General features: G+C 56.2%; 1 long non-coding RNA gene across 1 annotated transcript; it reads right to left on the reverse strand.

Moving 5' to 3' along the window:
* Window positions 1-5,252: 5,252 nt before the first annotated feature.
* Window positions 5,253-6,654, reverse strand: LOC114010857 (uncharacterized). Its single transcript, XR_003552532.2, has 2 exons — window positions 6,043-6,654; window positions 5,253-5,549 (listed from the first exon to the last, which is right to left on the reverse strand). It is a non-coding gene; the product is annotated as an uncharacterized LOC114010857 (long non-coding RNA).
* Window positions 6,655-8,968: the final 2,314 nt, after the last annotated feature.

An 8,968-nucleotide genomic window follows, 5' to 3' on the forward strand; every position in this document is an offset into this window, starting at 1 on the left:
TCAGCACATAACAAAGAGTCTCCCGAGCCACTGTCACCCAGGATGCATCTTTGATTTCTCTGGGGTGCCCTCTCAGAGGCTGGGGACATTAAAGGCAGCAAAAGAGCACAGGACAGCTCTCTGCAGCCTGCATCTGCAGCTTGCATTTTGCTCTCAAAATTGCAAAGAGTCGAGACTGGATTCTTCTTTTCTTAACCCTTTTCCTGAGGCAGCTTTTAACTGATCATTTCCAGTGAGGAAACCTTGTATGGGGAATAAATGCCTTCATATTGCTGTGGTGTGTGATGCTGCAGGAGGGCAGGAGCAGGCAGCGTGCGGGTTGTGCCACGTGGTAGCACCCATCTGTCAGAAGCTGAGACATCACGGTCCAAAACCTTCCTTAGAAAGATGCCTCCAGGATCCGCCCCGGATACAATGTGTGAACAATCCCACATTGATGTAAGACACAATGAATCATGGAGCCACCTGGCTCTCCACCAGAGGTGTATTTTAGTCTGTGCCAAGCGACGCCATCCCCTTGCAGCTAGTCATCACAGATTTGTGTTGGCCCTGGAGGCAATCCCTGCCAGCAGAGTCCTGGGGGACCCTCAGCTGGGTTGTTTGAGGGCGTTCTGCAAGCTGGGGCTCTCAGGTACCAGAGGATCTTCCCAGTGCCCGTGCCAGACACCCCACATTAACTCAACAAGGACAGCATGGTGCAAAGGCACGTGAGCATGGGCTAACAAGAGACCTTCCACTCCAGGTGTGGAACTACCACATGGTGTTTCCAGAGGAGCAGCGACACTCCCTCGTCTCTTGCTGCTACAGCGAGTCTCTGGGAGTCTGTTTCTCTATCCACTAGTCCCCATGCCCTGCCTCAGGCTTTGCTCCCAGCCAGCCGGAGCCAGAACATGAATGGACACCTCCAAGGCACACGCTAGCCATGGTTCAGCAGGCGCTTCCACCATCCTTCTGTACGTGATCAGAGACACAGGGCTGTGGAGATGCTGCCTGAAAAACCCCCACGGTTGGAGCCATTCCAGTAACTATCTGCTAAATCCCAGGGGTTTTCAGAGGAGACTGTCCTGGTCACCCCCAAGCTGAGCTACCCAGCAGCAGGACTCATCCTGCCTCAGTAAGCTGGAAGCCGTTTCATCATTAAAAACATAAGCTGGTTGAAAGTCTCAGCTGGCTGCTGGTTAGCCCCCCAGGAGCTGCAGTGCTGGGGGAAGGCTGCAGAGCTTCTCAGCAGGCAGGGGCTCTCTCAGAGGAGAAATCCCAGAGGTGTTTGTGTTTATGTGTGCCCAAAGATACAGAGGCTTCTCCTCTGCAGAGCAGGGTTTGTTTCCCCATCAGTGCAAAATCCCTGGCTGTTTAAAGGAAACTTTTCAGTTTGAAAGTGAGTCACTCTGGGAGAGACCCCACAGAGCTTCTCTCACCCATGCACCCTGACTGCTTGCAGAAGCTTCTTGGCATTTAGGCACTGCCCTGCATCATGACCCTCTCAAGTACCTGCAGTAGCTGTTACCTGCCATGGTATGTGGGGCACACCGCTCTGCCCTCTGCCAGACCTGCAGATAACCCACCTGTGAGCCACCGAGCTGGGTGGCGCAGAAGCTGTGAGCACAAGCCACTGGAGAACCCCCAACGTGGCCAGCCGTGAAGGATCCCTTGCACGCGCACAGGGTGAAGTCCTGCGGTCAGTTTGGTTGGGCTCAGAGTCAGCAGCTCACGCGCCATGGGTTATAGTCATATGCAAGATTTTTGAAAGATGATTAGTTGGGCGGTTGACGCTGTAAAGAAATCCAGTGTGATGGCCCTTAAATCCAGGTGGCAGCCAGGCCCGTGGCACGGGTGTGCTGTGCGCAAAGCCTGCAGATGGTCCGTGGAGCTGAGATGAAGGCATCACACCTGTCTATGTGCACGCTTGTTTGCGCTCCAGTGACCTCTCAGCAGAAGCATTTCTGCACACACTGACAGCACTACAAGAGGAGAGACATTAACCTCTGAGCCACAGCTGTTGACAGCTTTCAACTGATCATGGAAAAGTTTTCTTCTCCAGGATAGGAGATTTGTCTGAGGTTTCATGGCGGGTGGAAGAAGAAAAGAGAATGGAATCCAGCTCTTCCCACTCGGCCTGACCAGTGGACTATCCTTCCCACCTCACAGCTACACTTTACCACCACCAATTTTTCCTTTTCCAGGAATTAGATTCCTGCAACCCTAAGGCAAGAAACGGTTTTTGTCTTGGAGTTGGCGTCTTTCTTATCAAGGTGAAGTCAATGAGAACAATTGCTTTCCACACTTGCTTTTCCTCTCCATAATCATCATTGTTTGCTCATGCTGCAATGCCCCAAGCCTCCAACTGATAGGGATTGGCAATTCAGGTGAGTTGCACCCATATTTATTCAACGGAAAAACCCGTAAACCCTACTGCAATGAGGGTAGGGAGAGGATTCTGGGCACAGCCAGCAGTGTTAATTACAGCTCTTATTGATAATAGCAGGAGTGAGTAGGAATGAAAGAAGGGACGGCACAGGAAGAGGAAAGGTTGAGCCAAAGTGTATTTGAGGGCCTCCAGATGGGTGCAGCAGCAGCAGCGGGCTAGGGAAGAATAGGCTGATTATTGTGAGTTTACTGGCATAAAGTGGGCAAGGATGGTGAGAAAGGTGAGAATCATTCGGTGCTGGAGGGCTGCCAGGAGCTGTGAGTGGGATAGGGCAGTGCTGAGGGCATGCAGCTACCTCTCTGCAGCTATGTGTGGATAGGCACATGCATATTTCCATCTTACAATGGCTAAAATCCACTGAAATCTGTAGCAGCCTTTGAGGGACTGAGGATCAAGCACTTTCTCAGCAGCTGTTCCCAGATCTCCCATGGTAAAAGAGTTGGGATGAGCTCTCGGGATCTGTTTTCCACATTGAGCCACTCACGGGCCATGCGCAAAGTGGTACCTGGAAAGTGGCATCTTCCCTCGGATGCTGTGTAGTCTGGGGCATGCATCATTGCACTGGGACTTCACAAAGTGCTTGCTTTGCCTTTGTTTGCAGACCAGGGAAGCATCCGGACTGCCAGGGTGGGTTTCTGTGTGGCTCACATTCCAGGGGACCCAAAGACAATGAAACCATGGTTTGATTGGGAGCATTGCAAAGGGCTGACTCACAGCTGCTGACACTTGTCAAGCATTTTGATATTTATGGAAGGCTGTTCACATCTGCAGTGCAGGGTATAGCAGGGCCAAATGCTCTGCGTGCTTTCTCCATGCCTCAGCCCCGGCCTGCAGTGCCCTTGTCCAACTGCTGCCGAGGCTGCCGAGCTCCTGGACTGGAAAGGCACATGCCGCTCTCTGCCCGTGCGTGGTCCCTCTGCGGGCTCCAGGCCGGGCCATTTCTCAGCGAAAGAGACATCTCTTTGTCCTAGCCAAAACCCTCAATACAAGTCCTGTCCATTCCTGTCCCATGTGGTCCTGCAATAGGGGTTTTTTTTTCAGGCTTTGCCCTTGGCTCAGGGATGCAAAGGGCTCTCCAGCGGGGATGGCCAGGCCATGGCAGTAATAACCTGATGGCATAGACAGCTCACAGCAAAGCACTAGTGCCCCTGAAATCCCCTCTGCAGGGGAAGCAAATGCCCATCAGACACCACTTTATTAAACAACTCTTCGTTTTGATGTGGGGCGCCTTCCCTTTCAAGTTCTTGCCTCTGCTATTGTCCAAGTCTGCAGGAAAAGGAAGAAGAGGCCCCCGTGGTTCCTTCCTGCAGTGAGACATGGCTGTCGGCAGACAGGGCAGGTTCGGCTGCTCCGTGTGCGCCTGGCTCCTCTCCACACCGGAGCTGTGCTGGGAGCAGGCTCCAGCCTGCGGGATTGCCACGCCAACACCTTTCACCAGTGCTAAATTCACTTCAAGGCTAAAGGAAGCTGCTAATGGACTCTAATGGAGCTGTGGCGATTCTCCTGGGAAGCAGACAAGCTGTCCTGAAGAGAGAAAACGCAGCGAACGGATCACTAACACTTCCACGGTTGTTCTGGCTGTCACTCTGAGACATCCCTTGGGGTCACAGCTTCAGCAAATTGTAACGGAGGAAGATTTGCAACTCCAGGCATGACCACCGAGGCAGGCGGGATGGGAAATGTCAGCATGTGTCAGTGGCACCGCTCTGGAGGACTTTGGGTAGCTCGTGTTCTGCCTCGCCAGTCCCGATTCTGCCAGATAACACTGGCACCTTCCACTCGGAGCTCTTTGGTGAGACGCCCTGCTGGAGATGGCTCCTGGCAGCAGGGACAGGGCTGACCTATGCGTCAGGCATGACATGCAGGCCTCTTTACTTTTTATTTTGCCCCAAGGAATTTTCAGCGCTTGTCTCACGACACTGACAAAAACGTGTCATGGGAAAACAGAACAAACCCCCAAATGCTCTGCGTTTACAAGAACAAGATGGTTTTGTTTGTTTCCCTGCACGTTTGTGAATTAGCACTTGCTTGCCTGTGTTCTCCCTCTCCCTCCTGCCCCTAACTGTGGGTAAGCCATGGTGCTACAGCTCACCAGCCGCAGCACGAGGAAAGGATCAGCTCCTAGATCTCGGCCAAGAAACGAACGGCTCCAGACTACAGAGCCCTAGTGCACTCCATGCAGGTCATGGTCTATTTATTGATTCATTTTAATACCAGAAGTACTGCATTACTGCGTCCTTCTCTGTTAATTCAAGTGCCACAGTTCCATGCTGCAGTCCTGTGCCAGCAAAGCAGACATGAGGATGAGCTCATGACGTTGGAAATACATGCCCAGCTCCAGGTTCTGCTCATGCTCCCAAGCATCACCTCAGACTTATTTCTCTCCCTCTGTAACACACACTTAGAGCTTGGCTCTCATTTCCAAAGGGCCTCGAGATCCTCAAAAGGTCCCCGAGAAATGTAAAGCACGGCTCTCCCACCTTGTTTCCTAGCTGGGCTTTCCCACCGCGTTGTTCACAGTTTGCAGAAATGGAAATCATGCCTCATTGGCCACTGACAGGACGCAGGGAGCCAGATTTATATGGCGCAAGTCTGTGTTTATAAGAGAAGACGCCGAGCGTTGCCAAGAATGTGTTGTTTCTGGATTTCTTGGGCATTATCTGACACCCTACAGCAGCAGCAAGAGGGGAGGTTGTAACAGCGTCCGTTTGGGAGGCATGAGGACATTCAAGCATCAAACTGAGCTTTTAGACCCTTTAAAAAAATAATGAAGAGCACCATGCTGTTCCACTTAACCCAGAATAACACGACACAAAGCTCGGAGAAAGATTTAGAAACTTTTTTGGGAAATAATACAGGGGAGAAAACACATAAAAAGCTAATTAGGGCTTGATCTCCCCGGCATGCTGCAGCTCCCTCATCTTTCTGCGGGGCTCTGCTTCCCAGCAGACCGATTCTGCAACAGCGGATTGATTTCATTTACCCTTTGTGCTCATTTTAGGTCTACCGCAGGTTCGGGGGTGCGAGAAATCCGGTGGTCTCCTGTTGCCCTCCAGTGGCAGCGGCTCACAGCAGCCCCAGCGCGGGGCACGGCCATCGGGAATCGCAAGGTAATTCCCCCCTGGTGTTTAATACACGGATAATGAACAACGTGGTTAATGAACAGGCAGCTAGCCCACCCCAGCCAGGTGGAGATGCTGGTGCTTTCTCACAGCGCTCCCCCCGTGTTGCCCAGCACAGGAGCAGGCTGCCAGCCAGCTCTGCTCCGCGGCATAAACTGCTCTGGGAAGTGCCCTTTGCCAGTTCCCATTTAGGAATGGGAATAGCCTGATTTTTAAAGCATTTTCTTCTCTTTCAGATTCTTTCTAGGTTGAGCCAGGAGAGCAGCACGCAGTAGTTGTAGGATGGCAACGTTTTTCCCCATTTTTTTAGAGCTTTGCTCTGTGCCGTGCCCTGCTCCGAATGCACAGCACCTATCGCACCACGGGGGCAATGGCAGCATGAGTAACCTCGGTGTAACAAGTAACCAGGTGTGAGCCCCCTGGCTGGTGTGAGCCCCCAGGCTGATGCCCCCCTCGGCACCCAGCTCAGCGCCGCCCAACACACCGGCTCACCGTGTTTGTCTGACACATGCTCCCCTGTGTTTCCTCAGGGATAAGGACCTCCTAGATGAGATCTGACTTGGCAGCACTGCTCACTACGCATTGATCCCTGTGACCCGATACACAAATAATTACATTACAACAAATCCAATACGGTGTTATCCAGCCCACACAGGAGATAGGCTCGGAGGAGCACAGCCCTCACCACTTCAGCCTGGATGGGCAGGTGCCCCGTGTGCCCCGCCACTCCCATTTTCCTTTAAAATGCTCCTTTTGAAGCATTTTTGTAGTTCCCTCCCCTTGCGACTGTGCTGTTTGCTGTGCCATTTCACAACCCAGGCTGCGAGGGCAGCGCTGTTTGTGCCTCTGGGGCCCGACCCAAGGCCCACCGCCCCGCTGGGGAAGGGCAGCCCCGAGGCCCCGGGCAGTGAGGGGTCTCCATGACCCCCCCGACGCCCTGGTGCCCACCGGCTGCTGCGCTGCCCCCGAGGCCGCCATGGCAAGGGGTGACCGGGCCCTGCCCGCAGCGCCGGGGACAGCCGCCCCACCAGGCCCCGCACACCCGCCGCCCCGTTCCCGCCATTTCTCCTCAGCCGCGCCCAGCCCCCGCAGCCCGGCCGCTCCCCCCCACTCCCTCCGGGCCGCTCCAAGCCGCGGGGGTGGCGGGGCCCCCCGCCCCGCTCCGATGGTGCACAGATGGCGCGGCGCTCCCGCTGTCCGCCCCCCCCCGCGGAGCCGGAGTGGTCAGGCCCAGTCACGTGGAGCCTGCCCGCCCCATTGCGTCGGGCGCGCCGGGGGGGCGCGCGGCGGGAGTCGCGTCCCACCCGGGGCCGCCAGGGGGCGCCGCGAGGCAGGTGCGGGGGGCGCGAGGGCGCCTGCGCGGGGCGCGGGGCGCGCGCGGGGTTGTACGTGTGGGTGATTGTGCGTGCCCGGGAGTGTGCAGGGTGTGCATCGGGTGTGCCCAGGGTGTGCATCAGGTGTGCACCGGGTGTCCATAGGGTGTGCATCGAGTGTGCCCAGGGTGTGCATCGGGTGTGCACAGGGTGTGCATCGGGTGTGCTTTGGGTGTGCACAGGGTGTGCATCAGGTGTACATCGGGTGTGCCCAGGGTGTGCATCGAGTGTGCCCAGGGTGTGCATCAGGTGTGCCCAGGGCGTGCATTGGGTGTGCTTTGGGTGTGCACAGGGTGTGCATCGGGTGTGCACAGGGTGTGCATCGGGTGTGCTTTGGGTGTGCACAGGGTGTGCATCGGGTGTGCCCAGGGTGTGCATCGAGTGTGCCCAGGGTGTGCCCAGGGTGTGCATCAGGTGTGCCCAGGGCGTGCATTGGGTGTGCCCAGGGTGTGCATTGAGTGTCCATAGGATGTGCATTGCGTGTACATCAGGTGTGCCCAGGGTGTGCATAGGGTGTGCATCGGGTGTGTATCGGGTGTGCTCAGGGTGTGCATCGGGTGTGCCCAGGGTGTGCATCGAGTGTGCCCAGGGTGTGCATCGGGTGTGTATCGGGTGTGCTCAGGGTGTGCATCGGGTGTGCATTGGGTGTGCATAGGGTGTGCATTGGGTGTGCATAGGGTGTACATCGAGTGTGCCCAGGGTGCGCATTGGGTGTGCCTGGGTGTGCCCAGGGTGTGTAGGTGCATGCAGGTGATATCGCACCTGGCTGTGCACGCGTGATTGTGCCCATGTGTGAGGGCGTGTGTGCACACAAGCATTGTGTGTGAGTGTTAAATGTGGGTCCATGGGAATGCACAAGTGCATGCACATGGGGGGGCACGTGATTGCACGTGTTTGTGTGCCCATGCTTGATTGCACATGTGAGTAGGTGATCACACATCTGTGCATGCGAGCCCATGTGTGATTGCTCATGTGTGTATGTGATTGCACGTGTCTGCGTGTGCAAGGAGTGGTGCACAGGACCGTGTGTGCCTCCTGTGGTGTGCACAGGGGAAGGTGTGTGCAAGCATGTGATTGCGTGAGCGGACGCTGCACGTGGGCCTGCGTGTGCAGCACACTTGTGGCGTGTGAGGGGCATGTCTGTGGCTGTGGCGAGCGCAGGGGAGTGTCCCCTTCCCCAACCCACGCCCTGTGTTGGCTGCACCAGCCTTTGCCATCCACTGGTGTGCAGGGACCAGGGCTGGGGTATGAGCCGCAGCAGCAGCAGCGGCAGCAGCAGCAGCAGCAGCACTCCACGCATGGTCCTCCCTGAAACGCAGCCCTGGTAGCGCTTCCCAGCACTGGCTGTGCAGGGCGGGCTGGGGTGGGCGCTCCCTCCTGGGGTGGCAGTTCTGCAGCCCCCTGGCACGCTGCTGTATGGCTGGTTCACATCCCTGCTCGCCCAGCCACGCGGTCCCTCCTTGCACGCTCTCCCCCGTGCTCATGCTGCCTGCAGAGCGCTCCTGGCTGGCTTCGCTGCCTCCGGCGGGATTTCCAGCCTTGGAAATGGGAAGGGTTGGGCATGGGTTGGTGGCTTGGATGAAGTGGAATCCATCAACAGCTTCTCGTGGAAGGAGCGGTGCAGGCTGGCGGGGCTGGTGTCGGGCACGGAGCCGGGGGTGAAGCACGTGGGGCTGGCAGCGCTGGCGTCCCTCGCACGGGCTGTGCCAGGCCCGGTAAGCGTCGGGCGCTGAGGCTGCGGTGGGAGGATGCTGCTGCTGGTGGTGACAGGATGCCCACCCGCCTGGCGCTGCTCGCCATGGTATCCCGCGCGGCGGTGTTGCAAGTCCTTCCCAGAACAGCAATGAGCACCCTTGCACCGCGGAGCTCGGCGGTCTCCCTGCTGCCTGGAGGGTGTTTATTTTTGTCATTAAAAGGCAGGCATATGTTTCTCTTTTATTCCGCTCCTTCTACAACTGCCTGCTGGGGATTTTCAATTATTTTTATTATTTTATATTTCATTTACGCCTGGAGGCTCTGTCATGCTAGAGGCTTTACAAACACAG

Source organism: Falco peregrinus, chromosome 18, assembly GCF_023634155.1.
Source record: "Falco peregrinus isolate bFalPer1 chromosome 18, bFalPer1.pri, whole genome shotgun sequence".
NCBI lineage: Eukaryota > Metazoa > Chordata > Aves > Falconiformes > Falconidae > Falco > Falco peregrinus.